Genomic DNA, 25949 nt, shown 5'->3' on the forward strand with positions numbered 1-25949 from the left:
TACATTATTTTGGCGCCGGGGATTGAGGCGGCCGCTCCAAGAGAGTGACTGCGCGCACTTCCAGCAATTCTTGTACAACACGAGCAGTGTGGATCGGCGACCTATCGCGTTAGAATATATAGTCGCCTTCCAAAAACGGGCTGTCAAGAATGTATGGAATCGGTACGTCGTCTATGGCTGCCCTGCAGCGATGAACTTACGTTCGAGGCGTGTCAGTGGGCGTCGCACAACGCTTAGTAAAGAATACCGGCTCATTTCACGCAGTAACGATGAGATCGGCGCCCTGCAACTGACAGTAGCACGCTTCCCGACGATACGGCCAGCGCGCGCCGCCGTAGCAGACGACGCCGTTCAAGAACCCGCCCCTCAAGCACCTGCGCGAGCTGCTGCCGCCGCCTGACTCAAGCGCTCGCCGCATCGCGATGCAATGTGCTCCGAGTTTTCCCCTAAATGTGAAACAGACTGTACATCGCCCTTCGAATGAAATGACCACGCGCACACACGTAGGCACACACCGCGCGGCACGAAACGTGCCCAAACACGCGCAGTGCGGGAGGCAATCAAGGCGATGCGAACGACAAGTGGGAGAGGGGTACCACCCGCTAATAGAATTTTGCTTCACATGCGGCGCTCTCAACGCCGGCACAGCAGCGCCGCTCTCGGTGCCGTTATTGCCTATATGGACACTCCAAGTAAATTTCTGCTGTCGGCGTCGGCGTTACTGTGATGTTCCGCATGAATGAAAATTTGTGAGGGCGAGCCAGCGTGCGCGCTTCAATATCGCGTGCACGAGAGATGAACACGAAGGAAAAAACCAGTCAAAAAACACAAAGGAGAAGAGGATAGGTTCACACCACAACAGCCAGTCGTTGTGGTGTGAACCTTTCCTCTGGTCCTTTGTGTTTTTTGGCTGGTTTTTTCCTTCAAGTATGTACCAACTGGCCCAGATTTCAACCCTTCCGATGAACACGGCCTGGACCAGTTTCCGCGCCTCTCACGCTCGAGGCAGGGGGTTCAAGCGAGGGAGGATGGCCCTTCTTCTCCGGCGGCTGTTAGCGTGCAAAATCAAGCGCTTATCCTTTCTTTAGATCACTATCATCATCATCCTCATCGAAGACCTCCTCCATACGTTGCCGGCGCTCGTGTGTCTTGAAAGCGATACGCGACGTTTCCTAAGTGCGCACCCGCGCCGGCCTCACATCCAAAGCGATCTGCGACGTTTGCCGAGCGCGCGTAGTGCTGGTAGCTTCGTACGGGCTTTGCTTTTGACACTTTGTGCGCACTGAAGCGAGACATGCATGAAGCATAATTCGCTTGCTGCTGATTCCTTACTCCTTTACTCCAGAATTTTGACAGCGAGTTTCCGCGCGCTTCGAGCGAGATGTGTTCGAGTTTACTTGCGCGCACGCTACACCCTGCTGGTTAATTTAGTTGAAACACGTTGGCAGATTAGTTGGTATGAATTCATGATAGAATGTGTAAGCGCGAGTGAGCAAAGACGTAGAAATAAGCGGACACACATACACAGCGCTGTCCTTGTGTGTATGTTTCTTTCTACGTCCGCGTTGAGTCCACCTTACACATTCTATCATGATTATTTAGTTAGTAAGCGAACGTTTACAAGGTTATACGACCGACAAGGCTTTCGGCCGGAACTGCGAATTTATGTTTATGACCTAACGCAAACATCGAGTCACATTTCGACGGTGGCTGTCAGTAGCCGCTGGTGGATGGATGGATGGATGGATACAACTTTCTTGTACGTCCGGCAAGGTTTAACGCGACCCGGGCTCAGGTCTCCCATGGAGGAACGTCAAGGCCCTGCCTCAACGCCGCCTCACGGGCTTGCTGGACTGCCCACGTCTGGATTCCGAGGTCTGAGCTGCGCAGAGCGGCGGCCCACCTCGACGACAGGGTCTCCGGAGTAACTGCCATCCCTCCTATAACTACATTGCACTCCCACAGCATGTGTTTGAGTGCTGCTGGTCCTTCCTGGCACAATTTGCACGTGTCGTCCTGATGCTTATCTGGGAAGATGCGTTTGAGACGGAATGGATTAGGGAACGTGTTTGTCTGGAGTTGTCGCCAGGCGACGGCCTGCCTCCTGTTCAATTTGGGACTCGGCGGGGGGTATATCCTTCTGGCGTTCAAATATGCACTGGTGATGTCGTTGTATCTTGTGAGCCTGTCCCGTTCTGCTCGAGAAACGTTCGCTATCGTGCGAGAGGCGTTTCCCTGTTCGGCGCGGCGGGTCATGTCTCGCGCCGTCCGGTGCGCCGTCTCGTTTAGGTTCGGGAGCGCGTCGCCTTCCGTGGTGACGTGCGCGGGGAACCATATGATCCTCGAGCTTCCGGTTTTGGATCTGGCCGCTTTGGCCATAATGGACATGGCTTCCTTGGAAATTCGACCTTTGGCATAATTCTTTACTGCCGTTTGCGAGTCACTTAGTACGACTTCGCATTCCTGTTCTGTGAGGGCTAGCGCAATCGCTACTTCCTCCGCTATTTCTGAGTGTTTGGTGTATACACTACATGTGGTTCTGATTTTTGATTCTGCGTCTATGACTACGGCGGCGTATGTTTGGCCGTTCGCATTTTCGGCTGCGTCGACAAAGCGCGCGTTTCTGTCCCTGCCGAATGAACGGAGCAGAGCCTCGGCTCTTGCCTTTCGTCTACCTCGGTTGTAATCGGGGTGCACGTTTCTTGGGATGGTTGCCACCGTAATGGTCTCTCTGATTTTGTTGGGGATTTGCATTTTCTGGCCGTGCTGGTTGTGGTACGTTATTCCGAGCGTGTTCATAATGTGTCTTCCCGTCGTGGTGGTCGACAGGCGTTCGAGCTGCGAGATGCGTTGTGCTTCGGCTATTTCTTCTATGGTGTTGTATATGCCCAGCTGAGTCAGGAGCTCGGTGCTCGTCGATTCCGGTAGGCCCATGGCTATCTTGTACGTTTTCCTTATGAGCGTGTTAATCTTCGTCTTTTCCGCGACGTACCAGTTGTGGGAGGCGGCTACATAGGCGATGTGGCTGACAACGAATGAGTGGATCAGTCGAATGACGTTGTCTTCCTTCATGCCCGCGTGTCTATTGGTTATTCTCTTTATGAGTCTCGTGGCGCTGATGACTTTGCCTTCGATCTTCCTCACGGTTTCACCGTTAGCTCCGTTGGCCGCTGGTGACCTCCGTTAGCCGCTGGTGACCTTTATTTTTTTTTTGTATTAGCCCTAGACAGCACACATTTTGTTTTTCAAGCGCAAGTTAGATAAAAAGGTAATGCTACGTCGACAACTGTATTGTGTCACATCAGCTTTTTTTTAAGATGATAAGTTTAAAAAATATTGTTAAGCAACTTACGTAGTTACCCTGAGAAGCTATGTAGGTTATACAAAGTGGTATCCCGTGGTCCTGCCACGGCTGTGCGCCCCGAACACAGCTGTGTCAAGGTAGGAGGTGCTAGAAGGCAATTTTTCCGGTGTTAACAATTTCATGTAATGCACTACGCTCCGCTTCTTACATCAGGCGCAACACTGTGGAAGCTATGCACGTAGTGCGGCCTCCAAATTTTATAGCCCTGCGCGTTCCGTCTATGCTTCGCTAGGCGCCAGCGGCGTTTGCTCGCGCGAGCATGCACATGAAGCTGCCGCGACGGGATGCAAATAAAAAGAACCGAAAAGCATATTGATGTAAGACAACGTATTAGCAGCCCAATAAGCGCACGGTTTGTCTGCTTATAAGGATAAATTCTTATTTTTATTCAGAATGGACTTCATATAAAGAACATTGTCAGAAAAAGCGATCAAAAGATGCGAAATATATCTAAGCGCGAACGCGGCCTCTGCAAAAAGCATCTCTAGCCTCCACAGCGTTGCAACTAATGTATGAAACGGAGTATAATTATGGAACATTTGCATTTACAAATACTGCAGCCAATCTTTGAAATACCTGTTGTTGTTGTTGTTGTTGTTGTAGCCTGTGGCACGTGTGGCTCCTACCCACGTTGGGGGATTGGCTTTCCTAAAGATATAACTTCATCCTCATCCATTCAGCATTTTTCAAGCTCACTGCACCAGTATTTCCTGTGCAATTATTAAATTATACAATACAATTATAAATTCATGTATGGTATAACGTATTCCTGATTTTTTAATGTTTACATCCAATGTTGTTACACGGATGTAAATAACACTATCTATCATAGGGACTCCTTCATTAACTCACTTCGAGTTCTGGAGTCCGAGCTGCATAAATGTGATGCGCACTATTCTAGCCCTTTGTGGGGCAGTGGGACAGATGCAACGCCTGCTGTGCCGCACCGAACGTTCTTATTGCTACGCGTGGACAGAAAAAAACGCTGCGAACACGCACAGCAGGCGACGCGGCATCGAAGCACAAACGGATAACGGGCGAACGCGGCGACTGATCAGATGCCACCGACCATGTACGGATTTCGGAGGCACCTGACCACGCAAGACGTCTTGGTGCAACTACACGAGCTGGTTATCAAGCAAGCGAAGACTCCTACGCCACTACGCCAAAAGCTATCTTGGCGCTCAACTTTGTTTCCACTTTACCTCCCCCTCCCCTCTCTCCCCAGCGTAGGGTAGCCAACCGGACTTTTTTTTTTCTCTGGTTAACCTCCCTGCCTTTCCCCTTTCCTCTCTCTCTCTCTGTCTCTCTCTTGGCGCTCAATCTCAAGGGGACCTTCGATAACGCCACACACCAAAGTATGCTCCATAACCTGCGCAAAACGGGGTGCGGAAAGCGAACATTCAAGTATGTGCAGGATTTCTTAGGCAACAGAACAGCAACGATCATAATTGGAAAAGAGAATTCAAAACCGATGGGGATCAGTTCTTTCGCCGCTTCTCTTCAACCTGGCACTCCTCCCTCTCACGGCTTTGCTTCAAGACATAGAGAGCATAGATCACGCTCTCTATGCAGATGATATCACTGTGTGGGCATCGAGGGCAGGGTCGGAGAGTTGCATGGAGGAGACCTATCAGAAAGTGGCAAAGACCGTGCACGAGTTGGCTAAATCGTGGGGCCTCAGTTGCTCGCCACCGAAGTCAGAGTTACTCGCCATCAAGCCAAGAAGAAAGGTGAACAAGAGAACATCCGCACCACCATCGACGGGACGATCATAACGCCGAACTACGCAAGCAGATATCCTGGATGTCATCTTCCAGAACAATGCCAAGGCCGGAGCGTCAATCGACAAAATCAAGGTTTCAACGGTACAAATTTCGAACATAATCAGAATACTCACAAACAGACAAAGTGGATTGAAGGAGGACGATGCACTGACGCTCGTACAGGACTTCGTGACGTCGTGCGTCGTTTATGCGGCGTCGTACCTCAAGTTCCTCAAGAAAGACAGGAACCAGTTGAACGTCATTACACGCAAGGCAACCAAGATGGCACTGGGCATGCCGAAGCATACTTCGACCGACAAGCTTCTCGGTATGGCGAAGCACAACGTCCTTTAATAGTTAATAGAAGCTCATCTGTTTATTGAAAGAGTTCGACTCAGTCAAACTTCGGCGGCACATCGCATTCTTGACAAGTCGGGCTGGCAAAAGGCAGAACGGAAGGAAACGGGCCCGTTACCAGGTTGTGGGCTGATAAAATAGACAGTAAGTCGCTGCCTCGAAACATGAGGTCGGGTCGTAACGACGGACGCAGAGTGGCTCGTATAGCGGCCTTCACGGGGACTTTAGATCAAATAGTATAAGAGGAAGAGGGGGTCACTCTCTTCGCAGACGCTTCGTTACCGAAATTTTGATTGAAAGCCACGCTGGCAGTTACGACGCGGGATGTGCTCGTAGCCAGCGCCTCCATCAAGACATCTTTTCCGGAGGTGGCAGAAGAGGCCGCGATAGACTTGTCACTGACTCACAAAAGGCGTATAACAGCTACACAAAGGGGTGGGTGTCTCTTGCGGCACTACATATTCTCAAGAGTAAACGCGACGTACTTGAAAAGAAGGTTGAGTTGATATGGACACCGGCTCACTCTGGGCTGGAGGGCAACGAACGTGCCCACTAGTTTGCCCGAGAGATGGAACACCGTTTAGAGGAAGGTGAACCACAGTCCATAATTAGTTATAGGCACTTTACGAACCGTTACAAGACGGAGAGGTGCCTTTACCCCGATCCTCACAAATTGTTTAGCAGAGAAAAGCAAGCGATCTACAGGCAGATACATGCAGGATCCTTTCCGCACCCTTACCTTCAAAACAAGATGTACCCGGAAAGGTACGAGAAGGAATGTAATTTCTGCAAGACTCAGTTAAGCACGCTCCAACACGTCATTGGAGTATGCGATTTCGTCAACGCTATCCCCCTACCTCTTGCCTGCCCGACTACTCTACCCCATCTCTCATCCACCCTTACCGAGCGATGGGAGACCTTGCTAACCAGCCCCGCCCTGGAAGACCAGCTCGTCCTGATCTCCAGGGGCCAGGCAGTCGCGGACGGATATGGGTCCCGTGAAGATGGAATTACTTCCATCGACGGCGTCTAAGAAGATGTCGAGTTCAGCTCAATAAAGTTGTTCCTTTCTCTCTCTCTCTCAGTGCCTTCCTCCTCAGGCTGTCGCTTCCGTCGCGGCTTTAAACATAATATCGACGATTTCACAGACGGGCCATCTACGCTTAAGCATAAGAGAAACAAAACACTCCTTTTCTTGCGATAGCAATTATATGGGTGCTCCAGGCACATTTCTGCTGTCGGCGTCGCTGTGATCCTCCGTGCACACGAGCGAACACGGTTCAATCTCACGTGCACGAGCGAGGAACACGACCTGGACGAGCGCTCACTCTTGTCGCGCTCGCTGCAGGGGCTTCAAGCGAGGGAGGAGGGCCGTTCTTCTCGAGTGGCTGCTAGGGTGCAAAATGAAGCGACTTTCATTTCTTTAGATCACTATCATCATCATCATCTTCGATGACCTCCTCTCCACATTGCCGGCGCTCGTGTGTCTTGAAAGCGATCTGCGATGTTTGCCGAGTGCGTGTAATGCGGGTAGCTTCATCTGCGCTTTGCTTTCGACGTTTCGTTCGCATTGAAGCGAGACATGCACGGAGGGGAATTCGATTGCTGCTTCCGTGATTCCTCGCTCCGCAAATTTGACAGCGAGTTTCCGCGTTTACCGAGCGACATGTGTTCAAGTTTACTTGCGCGCGCGTCACACCGTGCTGGTTAATTTAGTTAAAACACGTTGGCGGGTTAGTTGGTTTGAATTCTTGATAGAATGCGTAATCGTGAGTGAACAAGGATGTAGAAAGAAGCAGGCACACAGAGAGAGCGCCGTCTTTGTATGTTTCTTTCTACGTCCTCGTTGAGTCCAGCTGACACATTCTATCATAATTATTTAGTTAGTAAGCGAGCATTTACAAGTTTAGACGCCCGACGAAACTACTACCCTCAATTCTTACAACTGTCTACTAATTTGCTACCGCATTCGGTGCTTCGCTTTTCGGGCGGAACAGCGAATTTTTTTTACGACCTAAGGCAAATATGAATTCATATTTCGACCATGGCTGTCGGAAGCTGCTGGTGACCTTTATTTTCTTTTGTATTAGCCGCAGATAGAACATAATTTTTTCAAGCGTAAGTTGGATAAGAACTTAATGCTACACCTACAAGTGTATTGTGCGACATCTCTATTTCTTCTTTTAGATATTTAATAAAAAAATAATGGTAAGTAACATACGTAGGCACCTTGAGAACAAAGTAGATTATCCGAAGGGGTATCTCGTGGCCCCCTGCGATATCTGTTGGCTCCCGATTGTGCAACTCACGTTTCTACCATAAGCAGTCTTCTGTCAAATGTTCAAACTGCGAAACATTTGCCTTAAATAACTTGCCGAAAGACAACTTCATTCTTATCCATTCAACATTTTTCAAGCTCACTGCGTCTGTACTTCCCGTACAATTTTTAAATTCTCAAGTTAGTTTTCTTTGGTGTATTGTATAACGTTTTGCCTTATTTTTAATGCGTACACCCAATAGGGTTACGCGTATGTAAATAACACTGTCTATCATAGGGAACCCTTCATCAACTCACTTTGAGGTCTGGGTCTGCATAAGTATGATGCACTCTATTCTATCGCTTTGTGGGACAGCGGTGTAGATTCGTTCCATTTTCTGCAGAAAACTTTGTTCACCGCCAGCGCCCATCGCAACCAGCGCAATGAGACGCAGCTGAAAATATATCCTACGACAATCTAAGCTAAAAAAAACATTTTAACACGCCTTCGACAGGTGCGATAGTGCAATAATTCAGTTAAAATTTGTTCTGTTCTGTAGGAAAGCTTTAGAATTTTCGCCATGTTTGGTTAAAAAAACCTGCCCTACATATTGCGGTCGCATCACTCCGTTTGTGGTTTTTTTAATCAGGCAATTTTAGCTCCCAGCCTTTGTGTGTATTTTATAAATGTGTGCAGTAAATTGGGCTACAAAGGCATCGAAGCACAGTCGTCCGCAAGATTGCGTCGTCTCTCGCTAAGCCTATTTGCGTTGAAGGGTGCATGGAAATATTGCATGGAAATGGACAGACATTTAGGGACAGCAGCACTCGACCCTATCGGCAGCAAAAGGAAGGAAAAAAATGGCACAAATATCATTGGCGTATGCGATGAGGTCAGATTCGCTGGAACAAGACCACAATGCTATGAAGGTTCCCAAGAGGCGCAGGAGCAGGTGGTGTCGTACTGCTGGGAATGACGTGCGCGCAAAGTTCCTCAGCGCAACTCGTCAAGTGCCACTCGGAGCCTCTTGTTTCGGGGCGCTTCATGCCAAAAACCCGGCAAGGTGATTCGCAAGATAGCGACGTCATGAGACAGTGGAACAATGTTTCCCCACTTTTGTAATCTCTCTCATGGGTCAACGGGACATAAGCGTCCCGGTTTTTTCAAATACACTGTTGACTTAATTTTGTTGAAATTTGTTTTAGAATATTTCACAGTGCTTTATACGTATAAACCACTGGTGGTTTTCATATCGTCATGTAATAAATACCGAGGAACCTACAAAGGGCTATCTTATTACGAATTATAAACTGATTGAAACATATCTACAACAGTTATGCGTACTAACCATCGGAAGAGCCACTTAAGATTGCTTACGTGCGGGATTGCAAAAGCATTTATTACCTTTGGTTACACATTTTAGAGCGCTGCTCTCAGGCGCCGGTTCCTGCGGCCAGCTCCAGCGTCGGCGTCCTGCCGCGTGAAAGAACGAACGAGAACAGTGAAACATGAGAGCGAGATCGTAGTGCAGCGGAGTCCTAGCCTATTCACGCGTGTTCCAGCATTTGTGGCCTTAAACTGTAATGCCGTACACAGCCATACTATCCACGCAGTGCTAAAACTGACGAGCCGCGCACACAAGTATACTTGCGCTTGTGTGGTATGTGCAATGTTTTCATAACTACGAAATGAAATTTAGCGTTCCATTTGAAAACATAATTTCTGGTCGACAGTACGAACCTACGTTACCTGCATGTGCTGGGTTAGTTTTCCGTGGTTAGTCTGCACAACGAAATTCCGCGATGGCAAACAATAGAGCAGCAGTGAGCGAAGCTGACAACCACATGGCGACGAGGAAAGGCTGAAGTCCTCTTCGCAAAGTTATAGAGAGGTTGGTGCACCTGAGTGCCGTCCCCAAAAATGAGGTCTGAAATGCTGGTGAAATGCTGGTGAAGACAGGGTGACGCACGCGTCAAATGCATCAGGCGTAACCGAATGCAGTTGATGCAGATTGACTTATTGTGTCATGTGTCCTAAATATAACCGGATCAGATCGCAACTTTGGTGATGCACATGGAGGGTCCACGAAATATTCAGAATGTATTTTATGGGGAGCGCCAAGACGAGCTGAAAACCGACGTTCGCTAATTCTTCAGCACAATCAAACGCAGCGGGAAATGTAGGCTAAACCTCGCATCGTTCTATATCCGTCACATCGTCGACTACATATGGCATATGAGGCGAGTGGATAGGCTTGCTACAGGCAATGCAGCTGTGGTGTTTGGTAGCCGCTGGAACAGCTGTGCATTTGGGGACTCTTTAGACCATTTCTTCCTCAAACGATCTGCCCTCTGCAATATCCTGTTTGCCTGTGGGATTTCTAATCTACCGAAACAGATGCAAATTGTCACTTGCGATTTCTTCAGGCACGAGGTAAACAAAGTCAGATACTCGTATCACAAATGTTCGACAATAGGGCACGGAATCCCTAATGTGCACTGTAGCGCAGTGCACATGCTTCCAATATGAAGGAAAGTTTATGAAAATGGATAATCGTTCTCCCATCGACCACACAACGTAACCACAAAGGGAACGCTTAGAACTTATCCTTATCCTTGCACGCTTCCGCAGAACTACATTTCCACGTTCTCTGACCCCGATTCATTTAAAACGACGATTATTTGACTCTCTCTGTGACATGCTAGCCTCATTGTTAGCTCAGATGTTAGGAGTTCGAAAGGCGTAGGTCTGCGATTGGATTAGCTTTACAGGGCGAATATCTCCTTAGACTGGAAAGCTTGATTTCTTGCTATAGAATGCACTATCCCAAACTAACAAGGATGACTCGACGTCAGGGCCTGGAGGAGGACGAAGTTACAAGACTTCATGTACAAACTCTGGTCGTCAGCGAAGAAGCCTACTCATCTTCTTACCTTAGGAATTACTTAGGAAGGCTTACAAACATGCTCTAGGCGTTCACCCTTGCACTCTTTGCCTAATATCTCTACGCGTCTGCAATGCTGCCACATGGACCACCAAGGCATACATAATCAGCTAACGAGAACGCCTAGTAATCACCCCCGCAGATCCCGCAGCGTCGTCCACCACCTAGGGTACCCTGCTGCAGATTTCGTCTCCAACAACAAAGCACTACGTCCAAAAATCTGACAGTGCATAATGGTCGAATCTCTACTTTGTTATCACTTCACCTCCCCTCCCCTCTCTCCCCAGCATAGGGTAGCAAAGCGGATCTTTCCCTCTGGTTAACCTTCCTGCCTTTCCCCTTTCCTCTGTCTCTCTCTGCATGCCACAATATAAGCACCCAGATTTCCACGCCGAACATCGCCGCACTCATCGAAGTGCGCTACAACAGCATTATCACGACCAATTCATACAGCATCATCTACGTAGACACGGCTGCGCACCTAGGTTGGCAAGACCACATGGTCCGAGTGGTCGACCACACCTTGCAAGAGCTAGCGTAGGCCCCGTTTAAAGTAACTCCCATCACTGCCGCAGAAGTTTTGGCCATTTACCTTTTCCATCCCTCGCAAACCAAACAGAGAACACGTCACCTAGAACACGTCGTAGTGGTCTGATTCCCAGACTTCTCATCGTAGCTTCATATTAGGCCGACTACCCACAACAGCCAATCGCATCCGTTGCCGTGCTACCATAATGCCTCCCAGCATCGGCATCGTATCAACCCAAGGGCACGATTTGCCACCGCAACAAGCAGCAACCCCACGTGGTCGCCCGAGCCTATGTTATTCCGGAGCTGCACCAAGTAGACCAGGACCGCGAAGTCGAATCCATACACCGTACGTATCACACCCTCCACCAACACTATGGACTATGCCGCCGTCTTTACCCCCTGCTAACAAAACCTTCACGACACAAGCAGCTGTTGCGGGCCGGCAGCTACAGACCTTACCGCATGTACTTAAGCCGAAACCATGTTATTCACCTTACAATCTACTCCAACAAACGTGCATACTGTGGTGAGTACGAAACCTTTATCACTCCGCCAGCATTCCACCTACATGCTCTTCCCAGACATACAGCAAGCTTTCAATTCAGTTCCGCATAAGGCGATTATTTTCACTCTTGCAAACGCGTGAATTTCGGGTCGTCTGCTCCACTTTGTGCATAATTTTTTATCGGACCGCTGGATGAAAGTGTGTGTCGGAGGAGTAACTAGTGAATACCGAAATGTGAAGTGCGGTGTCCCACAAGACGGTGTGTTATCGCCGCTTTTGTTTAACACCCCACTCACCGCGCTGCCAAGTGCTTTTCCTCGGGACAGTGACTTCCCTGTGAGCATAGCTGTCTACGCAGATGTAATTGCTCTGTAGATAAGCGGCCCTTCGCACCTTGGTCTGCGGCTTCATGCAAGCCTGCAAAGAGTTCTAAACGCTACCTCGGAGTACTTGGGTGAAGTTGGCCTGCTCATATCTTCTGCTAATCGGCTGCAATAGCATATCTCCCTAAACAATGCGCTCGTCGAACAATGAGCCCACTTTACCCTGATGAAATGCCTATAAACTGGGTGCCACAACACCGTTATTTGTGGTTAATTTTGGGTGATCGCATCTCTTGGCGTCCTGCCGTTAAATCCGTATGACGCAAATCTCACTGCCACCTTGAGTATGTGGATGTCTTCACTGCTAGAGGTGCTGGCTGCAACTAAACAACGGCTCTCCACGTGTACCAGTCATCTGTACTCTCAGGCATGATGTACGTGATACCAGTCCTAAACACACCACCTAGTTTGATGGCCCAACTGGAACCAGATGAGGCGCATATACCTCGTGTTACCTCGTGAGGCGCAATTTGTTGTATTATTCACTGAAGCGCACGAGTTACCCTTGAGGCTTCAAGCAGACCATATAGCTCCATTTTATATTGAGCGTCTGCATCGCGCATCGAATGGTCATTCGCTCCTTGATCGTCTCATTCACCGCCCGTTATCTCGCATTTGAAAAAAGGTGGCAATATTTATGAAAATCACTGACATTTCTGAGCATGCTCCTTCAGTTACGCCTCCGCCTCCAAATGATGTCACAAAACGTGTATTCGCCATTTACCTCACAATCCCCAACACGCACAAAAAGTCTGATATGACTGCTTAGGCAATATTCCAATTGGCTCAGTCTCATGTGTTCGAAAAGCTTCCAGATTATCTTCAAGTATTCACAGATGCATCTGTACACAGCGACGGTTAAGGCGCCTCTGCAGCTTTTTTTCTGCAATTCTACTAACCAAACGTTGTTTCTGCAACCCAAACTAACTAACTTTCAAATACCTCTTCCAACCTCGCAAACAATTGCGGAGCTAGCAGCGATTAATGTTGCACTGAAGTACGTGCAAGAACAGTTAACCACATCAAAGATTGCCATCTTTACCGACTCCCAGGATACCCTTAGCACGTCACAGCGCAGTGAGATTGATTGCCCAGTTGTGTGAAGTATTACTGACGCTCCAAACAAAATTTCATCACGTGTGGTATCTCTGGTTGCTCAGTGGATATTTTCGAACGTAGGAATCGCAGGTAATGAAGCTGCGGGTCCACCGGCTTCGATTTGCGCTCAAAACAACTGTGACTGCCCAGAAATTTCGTGCAAGCTTGATGACGCTCGTCTGCTGATTCGTCGCCACCTACTCAAGCAGAATCCACACCAATGCGTCGCAAATGGAACGTTACTACCCCTGTTTCATGGTCGAGGCTTGCCTCGTCACGCTAGAGCGTGTTTACTCAAGGCGAGAGTTGGTTGCGTGAACGTGTACGAACGTTTATACAGACAAGGACTTGTGCCCAGTCCATTATGTACGTCTTGTGGCTGCTCTGAGGCACTTCAGCTCCTTATATATGGTATTCCCGCTTTCAGTGCGCAGCGCATGCCGGTAGTAACAGACTATCATCTCCATGGCCTGCGGTGTGCGACACTTGACGAATGTTTGTACCCCAGTGGTTGTGCGTCTAAATGGGATCAGGCTCATCGCGCTCTTCTTACTGTTCTAGAGTTAATTTAGGTTCCCGTTTTTAGCGTCGAAACGATTCTATTCAAAATTCTGTGGTAGCATGACCTTCAATGACCGTACACACTGAGTGGGATCTGTACCATGCGTTCTACTTTATTTTTTTTAATTTGTCCTGTTGCTCTCATTTTCCACTTCCCTCCCCTCCTTCCTATCTTCCATTTCTGTGTTGCTGTCACATCCCGTCTGATGAGTAGGCAGGCATAGTGCCCGTTTCGGTGGCAGTTGCGAGCGTGCTCCTCGCTTTCCCTTTCCTGTTAATTGTGTATGTGTGTTCAAAATAATAATAATAAATAATAAATAATAATAATAATAATAATAATAATAATAATAATAATAATAATAATAATAATAATAATAATAATAATAATAATAATAATAATAATAATAATAATTTGGAATTGTAAAGTTTTTTACTGTTGGGGGGCTAAAAGCTCGCAATATTTTGTTGGCGCGAGCGGCTTTTTAATAATTTATCTTTTCGCCTGAGACAGTGAGTATTGCTAATACGAGTATTGCTAATAATAATTGCTAGCTTTGCCGCCCGCGGCTTACTCATACGCATTTTTCATCGCGATAGCAGTTAGAAGGACCCTTCAGGCAAATGTTCGCCGTCACCGTGATGTCCCTAATGAAATCAAAGTTCGGCGAGAATCGGCGGCCAACGCGCTGTAAGCGGCTCTTGAAAGTCAAGCCATTGAACGGTGAGCCGAAAATAGAGTTGGATGTAAGGGCCGGGGAAAAAAATCGATGTATTAGGCTTTTTCATTTCCTCTATTTTTTCAGTGCGTTCAAAGCGGTAAAAATTTACAACAGGCCCACATTTACGCAAGGAAATCGAGTCCAATAATGTAAATTATGCTAAAGTTGGGTTGGTTGCACATTGTGACACACGACCATCACCCCAATTGTTTATATTAAACCTTCTCCTACCACCCTAAAGATCAAAGCTTCGAGTTGTCTATATGTCTCAACACTTTCAATGTAAGGATATTAAAGCGAAGTTTTTTAGGAGGTTTGCGGGGCGGCTTTTGTGTGGTGGTGTGCGATGGCGTGGTCTATATCAAATGTAGATGAAAGGCTACGGTGTAGCAGCATGGAAATTGGTTTGCAACGTATGATCAATCATTATGAAATTAAATGCGTTGTTCGCATATCGCATTCGAATAACCAACTCATATACGTGTTGTTTTTTCAGACAATTCATAATGAATAGATATATTTAGGCACGCCAGCTACACACACAAGTTGCAGAAATAAACAATGAAAAAGTCACAAAAACACAGCCATGTCTGCTTTCTTGTTCTCTTTTTGCTGTGTGCTGCTGCCGCTCCTCTTGAAGTTTTGTTCATTGTGAACACCGACAAAATAGCGAGACCCGTGATCTTGTTGTTGTTTCTTTTTTTTTAACAGCAATTCTTAATTTGTGCTTGTCATGTCTCCTTATATGGTCCATAGAACAGAAAAAAAGAAACATCTCAAGTAGCTCAGCCTCACTAGCAAGTCAAAATTTTTGCTAGAGTTCACTCTGACTTAGACTCATCGAAATTATACTCAGCCGGGCCCTTAATTATTGGGACTCAGTCTGTACGAAAATTCTAGTCAGATGAGCTCATCCAGCCTAAAACTCACGCGTCACTTCTGAGCGACTTATGCCGATCTAGACTTACATATGGTTACAGCTTTCCGTCTCTGCTGTTTGATTCAGTGCCAAACTTGGCTTGCCCTCCATTGCGGCTCTCCAATATAATTTTTCTGTATCTCTTATGTTTTTTTTATACTTTTTCTCACGCCCTTCGGCAGAATGATCTGTAGTCTTCGCAGTCTAAGTTAGATTGTAGTATTGCGCATATACACTCCCGTCATAAGCCATTGAAATTCTGAAGCTCAGCAGCGGACCATTTTTTCGACTGCTATTACAAATATGTGCACAACTCCATTAGACAGAAGACATTCTTAAAGCTTTTTAATGCTAGCGGACCGTGCTTTGGTATTTTCTTTCTTTGCTCAAGGTGTATTGACCAGTTCGTACTTACCGATCAGTTATGGTTCTAGCACTTTCTGACTTATTTTCACATTATTGCATAGGAAAATGGTTCTATCTTCCGTTATTTCAACAGGCATTGTCTCTTTGCGTACTGCAGAAACATTGACGCTGTCTGTATTCGTCTTAAGCGAGCTTTTTATAAACATTTGAAGTGTAAGTTATCATGAGTCATCGCTAGAAACGTACCGGACGAAGTCATCAAAAAAATTTTTTTCGAGAATTCTGGCTGGATGAGACAGGATATTTTAAAAAAGGAAAGCATGAATATGGATCGTAACTTTCTGAACCTGCACAAGTGCAGTGGTATAAGAGGGACGCTTAGTCGAGGACCCTGTAATAAATTATACCACCTAGCTTCCTGTAACTGGCACCCAAATCTTCCTTCCTGCCTTTCTATCGTGAATTCTTGCCACTGCGGCCGGGTATCTTTCAGTGACGTCGCGCAGTATGGCATATTTCATAAAAACACATGAAGACGTTGAAATGTCATTTAAGTACTTGACGGCCTGCGGAAGAGCTCAGGACATTTCTGCGCTATGAGTTGTTAAAACAAACTTTCGTACGCAGATATGTAACACTGTGTGACCGCAGCACATTGTCGAACTGAACAATGATGATCAGTTAGACTCATCACTCTTTGTGAGAACGATACAATAACATTACGTCTCTATTTCCAGAACCAGAAAATACCCGAGTTTCCTCGGCGACCGCCGAGAAGACGTAGTAATGCGTGATATAGCGCCCATTCATTTTGCATTCACATTTGGGTCATGCCACTGTCGAAGCCGACTGCGCAATGTCAGTGCCACATAATTGTCGAGAACAGGCGTAGAACGCGTGACATTAATAATTGCTTCGCGAATAAGAGCGACGAAACAATTCTATGGGGAACCAGCGCTGGAGTTTTCACGACGCCTGCAGCGCCGCTCTGGCGGTCAGAACGTGCACAATGCAGCCTCCCCCGCGGACGAAAATTGCTAATGGTAGTGGCGTTGCGTGCCCTGAAAGTCGGAGGAAAACAAAAGGACGCGGACGATACTGTTGCATATACAAGTGCCACAACTACGTCGGGGTGAGGGAGGCTGTATCCTACTGCGTCTCTCCATCTAAACCCTACGAACAAGAATACAGGCGGCGTTGGATCCAAGCAGTCAGGCGAGCGGAGTAAGTTCCCGTCTTGTCGCCCGGTCAAGCGGTGTCGGGCTGGTTTCTAAATCGAATTTCGTGTGTTTGCTTGGTTTATTCGATAGTTAAGACGGTAAGCCGTGGCAGACAGTGCCAAACAGCAGAATCTGCAGTCGGCATTTCGTCGGAAACAAAATGAGCAATAGCATGCACCATCCGGCATATTGTGATGACCCTAATAGGGGGCCAAAGGTTCGTGTACTCAATGGTTCGGTTGGTTCTCTTAGGCGGAGCCTCCGAGAACCTAATTGAGGACAAAGCCGTTGGTTTGAACACACACACAAAGACTTTTAATCAAACTAAAAAGAGGCATAAAGTAAATAGAAGGAAACAGAAAGCATGCCTAAAATACACACTCAAGCAGACATTGCGGCAAGGAACACATCTAGGGCTTGTATGAGGTTAACGAGTGTGCGAGTCCGGACTTGCCACGAGGACGGGGATGCGTCACAGTCTCGACGCGGCGACGCGGCGATAAGCTGGCGAAAGGAGTGGTGCCGGTCTCACCATAGGTCGCGGTGTAAGCTGACCGACCGGACGACCGGGAGCGCGCCAGCTCTGGCTAGGCGAGGTAACGCTGGCGGCTGGGTGGCAGGAGCAGACGGCGTCGGCATTCTGGCCGGGCAGCTGGCGCAGAACTCGGGCCCGTAGCCCGGCTGTTCTCGTCCTGCGCACTGGCGCAGAAGCTCACCGGCGTTGAGGAGCTGACGGCACGCTCGGGTATACGGGCGACGCACAGGAACAGGTTGGCAGGAGGCCCCGGTCGGGTGAAGTCCTGGTGGGCTCGGGTCCGCAACCCGACGGCCCGTCTTCAAAGCCCGCTCCGGTGGTTGAACTCCTCCTGCCGTCGCTTCCTGGGACTCTCCTGGCGTCTCCCCGGCGTCTCCCCGCGTGTCCTCTTGCGTGTGCTCTCTCTCTTCCTTGCGCACCAGCCCTTTTCTTCTGGTCTGGCCGATTGGGCATTCTCGGATTGGCTGCCTGACGCCCCGTGGTCTTTTCTGATTGGTTGCTTTTCTTCTTTTTGTTGTTTCATGCGCCGCGCGTTCTCGTGCCGGACGCTCTTCGGCGTCATTGTTTTCCTTCCTCCACCTCGGCGCGCGTGCACTCAGCGTCGTCTGCTCCTGACCGTCACGCTCCCCGCACCATGTCGCGCACCACACATCAAACATATGTACCAACCATTTTTCCTTCGTAATACCGCCGCCAAGCCCCTTCCAACGCCACCGCACCAAGCGAAAGATACGAAAGGTAAATATTATCCATTCGTTGCCAAGAATTATGTGGGAGGGAAGCTGCCTTGTAATACGAGTTGTGTGCGCGTACTGCCGGCGCACGCGCGACTAAGCTGCCTATGTGTTTTTAAAAATGCGCATGCGGATGAGGACTCGGAGCTGAGATGCATCCGGTAAATTTATGTAATTAATGCTAAATGTAGCCAGCGTTGTTACGGATCCAGCAGCGGAGCACTCAAACTTTTGCTTGCGCGAGTCAGCTGATGCGATAAAGCTTTCTTCGCCATTGCCACGTTATATGCACCCCGAGCATGACAAAGGGCGGCGCAAAGCCCGTGTACGATACATTGGCCGCATGTTTGCAAACATCCCGGAAACACACACTTTATACACGGACACATCACGCACTCAAGAGGGCTATACCTCGGTAGTTTTGGATGGCACCGAATCCCTGAGAGACTCTGCTGCAATGCGCGGAACAAATGCCGCTTACGGAGAAATTCTCGGTGTTGCTCTTGCAATTCGATACACCATTCGTGTTCCTGAGGAAGTGTATATATTGACGGACTCGCAACAGGCATGCCGGGCGTTCCTATCAGGACATGGTATCGCGAGAGCGGCGCACCAAATTCTCAAACAGATCCCGCAAAATACACCAACCACAGCTCCCCGCATCCACTTACTGTGGACCCCTGGTCATACCTCGCTGCCGGGTAACGAACGCGCATATGGGGTTGCCCGAGAAATTTCCCTCCGGGTAACTCGGCATGGTGAGGCGACTAGTTCAGAGTGGGGGGATCGCTTGCTCCGTTATAAAGGCATACTCCGTCTTTATACACGCATTCGTCGCACCCACGCCGCACCACCGCCGTCCTTCTCGCGGGAGGAAGCAGTGACATTACGCCAGTTACAAACCGCAGCTTTTCCTAATCTTGTCTCTCTCAATAAATTCTACCCACACTGTTATGCAGATCCTTGCCCTGGCTGTGGCAGCTCGCCCACAATCTTCCACGTCACGATGGAGTGCACTACAAACCTCTTTCCTCCTTTTCCAACTCTCCTTTACGCCCTACGCAACAAAGAGCTGTGGGACGATGCCCTCCGCGACGGACCTCACGAGGTCCTCCGAGCAGCGATACAACGGGCTCGAAACATCGCCGGAATCATCTTAGGGACCCTGGACTGAGGGTTCCTCCCACACTGCTCTCGCCATTCAAATATTGTTAATAAAGATGTTTTACTCTCTCTCTTCTCCATTGACTGCTGTGGCGAAGCAGCATTAAATTTTTTTATGTCTAGCCAGAGAAATATGGAATGTCTTCAGGCCAACTAATACTTGCGAAAACATACCGCAGCACGACCGGAGCCGTAACTGCTAGATTTCCGAGGCAGCTAGGCGCAACCGTTAAAGAAACGCACGTGCTCCCCGCAACACACTGTGAAAAATATATAAAGCTTAAAAAGCCTCCTTCGCCATTTCTTCACTTGATGACGCTAGCTTCTTTACGAAAACTGTCCACTTGAAGCGGCGCGAAAACGGAAATATACGAACTATAGTACGGCCGCGCACGTGTGTGTCGTGTGGTCGGGAGGCTGGAATATGCCGCGTCTCGTCGCCAGGGCGGCGGGCAACGCACTCTTTTCGACGCGCCGCCTATCCAGCGCTGGTTCCCCGTAACCGAGAACACGTTTCCCAACCACAATTGACATGTAGCGCCCTCTATCGTTGCTCTCTGTAAGCTATTCGTCAACCCAATAACTCTATCGGTAGAGGTCACTACAGGGCCACTGATACTAAAATCCCCCAATAACTTTAAAGTAGAGAAAGGCTCTGACCCAGCCGATGACGCCAGCGATAGGCTGATCGGGGACATGTGACCTTGCTCCGCTTCCTTGCCGCCATGAAAGTTCCTGCGCGCCGGGCGAAGTGCACGCGTTTCGCCTATTGTGCTGTGCACATTGCTGCGATAATTTTGTTCTGGGAGGGCCGAAACGCCTTGTTGCTGTGCGGTTGGGCGCCGAACCCGGACGAAGGATGGCAAAAAGATATTTTGCATCCCGCGCGGCAACCAGAACCTAACCAGAAGAAAAGTATGGTTGCCTAGAATTGGACAGAAGGACTGAACCGTCGGTAACTGCATGGCTATGCGAGGAAACTAAGGTAGAGCGATATGATGGTGCGAGAGAAAGCATACACGTGTGTGTGCAGAGCTGCGATAGTATTTCATTCGCGCGCATGAATGTTGACGGCCAAAGTTTGTGGATATTATTGATTTTAGTGTATTATGCGCCCGTTGACTTAGCAAGTGCAGTATGACCTAACATGCAAGTAAATAGTGCGGAACAAGCGCATTAACTCGCTGACAAATATCCACCTTGCGTTACGCGCGAAAAAAAATCAAAAGTTTCAGCAACGAATTCTACTTTTACACTTTCCTGTGTTTGTGCGCGCGTTGTTACCTGCGCTTTACCATATGTCCAAAAAGTAATTTCCAACTCTGCATATCCTATTTTGTACATTGCATATGTGAATAAATATATTCTTATGCTCTGCTTTTGAAAACAAATACTGCATTGCCACTGCTACTGGCCATCAAATAGTCAAGTATAATACAATATATCAAAGTACATTACATACACCTGCGAGCTCATTCCTTCCAAGTTTCCCTTACACTCGAAGATGTTTCAGTAATGGGTGATGCCATTTCACTGATTAAAAACACACAACTGCAAATTAACAAAAGAAAAACGCCAGAAGCGATACGCGGATTGCCAGCAAAACACAGTGCACTAATAGCTAGGCCAGTCCGCGTGCGTTTCGCATAACAGCCCTAGATTCTTACGGGGTTTGAGTGGTGCACGGATGAGGAAACGCATAAACACAACAATGCGCGTCATGATTCAAGTTTACGTGGTGACGCCGCACGGTTCACGAGAACAGTCAACTGCTTTCGCACACGCGGGCACACGCGCACACACTACGCTCGATGTCGGTGTGCCGCGAGATTAGATCGCACTGGTAGCCCGAACACGATCGAGGAGACTCGCTGACACGATCCATACCGCCGCTTCAGAATGCCACGACAGTTGCACTGGCTCGTAGCCCTGAACCACAAAGCGCAGCAGTCGTCATGTAATCGCTACACGACAGGCACACTCAGCAGCAAGAAGACTGTTGGCACATTCGTTTCCACACACACGCAGGATCTTGTTTAGTTACCGTGAGGCTAAGAATGCAAGATTTACTTACTGTGTCCGGATATGTCTGAGGGCTGACGTGGATTCTCTTGAGGAAATCCTTGTCCAATCATGCTGTAATCTGTGTACCACGATACAAGTATAATATTGAAATAACTTGAACCGGGGTTCTCGGTTTCGATTACCAATGGCAGTGCTCGACACTTTTGTTATGCCATTAGGGTTCCTTGCGCTTCTTGGGACAAGGCATCCTAATATAAAGTTAAATTGTTGACACATATTTTTCGCAATGTTCGGTTGTCTCACATCAGTGTCACTTTTAGCAGTCATGCAATGTTTTATTAGTCCCAAAGTACACATGTTTACATCCAAGATTTTCGAATAAGTTGGCAGAGTTATTCTTTTTGTAGGCATGATAGAAAAACCACTCTGTCAACGTTATGCATATTTACCTGCCAGGACAACCTTAGCGAACTTAAGGAACGCCGAACTTTTGCGATTCCCGGCGAATATAATGCTCTTGTTTTAGAGCAAGCGATAAAAAACAGTTTTGACAGTGTCCTTTCTAGCGGTCGTTTCCCGATGAACAGAAGTATGTCCAGTCTTTTTTTTTCTTTTTGCTTGAAACGCTGTAGCTATGAGACGTGTACTAATAATCTACGAAAGCATCCTACGATCATTATGCAGAGTCAGGTCTATCTGATCCTTACTTGCAAGCGTTACACAATTTATGCTATGCCCCTACTAAAGGATATGCATCGATGCTTTGCAGACAACGACTTTTAACTCCTCTTCAAGAGACACCGCAGCCCCCCGTGGCCACATGGAGGCCTCTAGTGTGCCAGAGACCTTAAGATATTCACCAAGCATCTTAGAGCCATCGATTTATGCTAGAAGCTCGGAAATAGGAAGGCATATGTTTGCATACTACGTACAAAGCGACGTCTTTTCAACGGCGCATAATTTCATCCTTACGTGCGCGCAGATAGAAAAACAATTTCTAATATATGCGCTTTCATGCATAATATTGCAGTTCAAGTACGGTTCTCAAGAAACGGAGAAATCGACCTCAGCGCTATGCAAACACGCAGGAGGCAGTTTGTCCTACCTAGTAGTTCTGTGCAGCGTTCTGAATAGTGAGTGACGTTTAAGACGGCGTGTGCTTTGAGAGGCGTAGTCACGAGGGTGCCTCAAAAGTTTGTCTTGTCCTCGCAAAGTTATTTTGTTACCTATCCAACAGGCTAGAAGCCTGATTGCACGTATTGTCAACGTATCCATGATAATGCTGCTGTATCGAAGCAGATACAACTGTCTCTTTAGCTCTTCGCACAGTATTTAAGCGGAATATTTGGTCCCCAATCTGGCAGTCGACATTTATGTAAGCAGTAGCAGTGGAAGTAAGAATTTGGGGAGAACTAAAACGCGAAAAGGGCGTTTCGAAATGTTATGCTGTAGAATGTTTCAAACGTTCATGATGTCGCTAACATTGTGACCTGATTGATAACATCCGTTGCTTACAGAATAGGATGACATGCGCCTGTGCATTTTGGTTTGGCGTATCCACTGAACCTTATCTAAAGAAAACCTGCGGGGGGGGGGAGGCGGGGGGGGGGGGACATTCGCCAGCCATGGAGAAAAAAAATCGGTGTTCGAACTGCATAGAACGTTGTCGTTCCACGTAGGCTGTATACTCAGCCAATATACAGCCCATGCGAAACCTCCACCATGTTTCGCTATAGTTTCTTCCTGTTTGTGTGTGTGTAGGTAGGCCTGTCTGCGTGCTTGTGCGTACGCGCGCTTACACGGTACCGTAGGTAGCGTTGCGCGTATTTAAAGTGGTTCGGTATACGCTCAAGGTCAGTGGCATAGCATCAGTGTCTGTATATGTAGTCCTTCCACGTACGAGCATGACGAAGGAAATGCCACTGTACCACATACAGCTGAAATACTTGCATTAATATCTTATACTACACTTTTTCAATACGTTTGAGTTCATCTGTGACGTGCATTTTTTTCTCATACGAAAAGCTGAAAGACGTAACTGTATCCCGATATGGAGACGTAACGACTATCGGTAGCTGAAGGCACCTTAAATAAAGGAAAAAAAAACACTTATTTTAAAATATGTATATAAGTAAGCCTCAGGTAAGAGCCGTCTAGCTTACTAGTCAGCTCAGCTGGAACATGAGAGAGGAAAAACAGACATGTAAGGTGTTTAGAAGGGGATCACGATGGATTAGTGATTGGACGGGCCTGTTGACCACAATATCTGATCCCATCTTGCTGAAGAACTCAAGCAGTGCACAAAAGGCTTTCCTCGCCTATACAGTGTCCGGCCAAGAACCCAGTATGACGTCTTTCGATATTATCTTGTACATGACTTGCATCTGCAAAATTCTGCCAGTGGCAATGATATGGGGCGAGCAACTTGTATGTCGCCCAATATCTCGGGTAACTCGCACGGACCGAGGGGTGTGTCCGATCATGGAATATCGCACGTATCTCATCATGAATGGTGATGCCAAGTCACAGACTGTGATGTCGTTGAGCGGAATAAGGGCGCGAAGGAAGGATGTGGACCTGACGGAGGCGCTCAAGGAGCGTATGTCCTGTCTGCATCGTTTCTGAATCACAATCTTGATGACGTCGAGGAACTCCCCCCAAAATTTATTCCCGGGCTGCTGTGTGTTCAGGAAACACACTTCATCATCATCATCATCATCATCATCATCATCATCATCATCATCAGCAGCCTGGTTACGCCCACTGCAGGGCAAAGGCCTCTCCCATACTTCTCCAACAACCCCGGTCATGCACTAATTGTGGCCATGCCATCCCTGCAAACTTCTTTATCTCATCCGCCCACCTAACTTTCTGCCGCCCCCTGCTACGCTTCCCTTCCCTTGGGATCCAGTCCGTAACCCTTAATGACCATCGGTTATCCTCCCTCCTCATTACATGTCCTGCCCATGCCCATTTCTTTTTCTTCATTTCAACTAAGATGTCATTAACTCGTGTTTGTTCCCTCACCCAATCTGCTCTTTTCTTATCCCTTAACGTTACACCTATCATTCTTCTTTCCATAGCTCGATGCGTCGTCCTCAATTTGAGTAGAACCCTTTTCGTAAGCCTCCAGGTTTCTGCCCCGTAGGTGAGTACTGGTAAGACGCAGCTATTATACACTTTCCTCTTGAGGGATAATGGCAACCTGCTGTTCATGATCTGAGAATGCCTGCCAAACGCACCCCAGCCCATTCTTATTCTTCTGATTATTTATGGCTCATGATCCGGATCTGCCGTCACTACCTGCCCTAAGTAGATGTATTCCCTTACTACTTCCAGTGCCTCGCTGCCTATTGTAAATTGCTGTTCTCTTCCAAGACTGTTAAGCATTACTTTTGTTTTCTCCAGATTAATTTTTAAACCCACTCTTCTGCTTTGCCTCTCCAGGTCAGTGAGCATGCAATGCAATTGGTCCCCTGAGTTACTAAGCAAGGCAATATCATCAGCGAATCGCAAGTTACTAAGGTATTCTCCATTAACTTTTATCCCCAATTCTTCCCAATCCAGTTCTCTGAATACCTCCTGTAAACACGCGGTGAATAGCATTGGAGAGATCGTATCTCCCTGCCTGACGCCTTTCTTTATTGGGATTTTGTTGCTTTCTTTATTGAGGACTATGGTGGCTGTGGAGCCGCTATAGATATCTTTCAGTATTTTTACATATGGCTCGTCTACACCCTGATTCCGTAATGCCTCCATGACTGCTGAGGTTTCGACAGAATCAAACGCTTTCTCGTAATCAATGAAAGCTATATATAAGGGTTGGTTATATTCCGTACATTTCTCTATCACCTGATTGATAGTGTGAATATGATCTATTGTTGAGTAGCCTTTACGGAATCCTGCCTGGTCCTTTGCTCGACAGAAGTCTAAGGTGTTCCTGTTTCTATTTGCGATTACCTTAGTGAATAGTTTGTAGGCAACGGACAGTAAGCTGATCGGTCTATAATTTTTCAAGTCTTTGGCGTCCCCTTTCTTATGGATTAGGATAATGTTAGCGTGCTTCCAAGATTCCGGTACGCTCGAGGTCATGAGGCATTGCGTATACAGGGTGGCCAGTTTCTCTAGAACAATCTGCCCACCATCCTTCAGCAAATCTGCTGTTACCTGACCCCCCCCAGCTGCCTTCCCCCTTTGCATATCTCTTAAGGCTTTCTTTACTTCTTCCAGCGTTACCTTTGGGATTTCGAATTCCTCTAGACTATTTTCTCTTCCATTATCGTCGTGGGTGCCACTGGTACGGTATAAATCTCTATAGAACTCCTCAGCCACTTGAACTATCTCATCCATATTAGTTATGATATTGCCGGCTTTGTCTCTTAACGCATACATCTGATTCTTGCCAATTCCTAGTTTCTTCTTCATTGTTTTTAGGCTTCCTCCGTTCCTGAGAGCATGTTCAATTCTATCCATATTAAACTTCCTGATGTCAGCTGTCTT

General features: G+C 47.7%; 1 long non-coding RNA gene across 1 annotated transcript; it reads left to right on the forward strand.

Moving 5' to 3' along the window:
* Positions 1–17980: 17980 nt before the first annotated feature.
* LOC135921748 (uncharacterized) lies at positions 17981–19495 on the forward strand. The gene is made up of 2 exons (XR_010570604.2): positions 17981–18264; positions 19220–19495. It is a non-coding gene; the product is annotated as an uncharacterized lncRNA (long non-coding RNA).
* The last annotated feature ends 6454 nt before the right edge of the window (positions 19496–25949 follow it).

This window comes from Dermacentor albipictus, unplaced genomic scaffold (genome assembly GCF_038994185.2).
Source record: "Dermacentor albipictus isolate Rhodes 1998 colony unplaced genomic scaffold, USDA_Dalb.pri_finalv2 scaffold_16, whole genome shotgun sequence".
Classification (NCBI taxonomy): Eukaryota; Metazoa; Arthropoda; class Arachnida; order Ixodida; family Ixodidae; genus Dermacentor; species Dermacentor albipictus.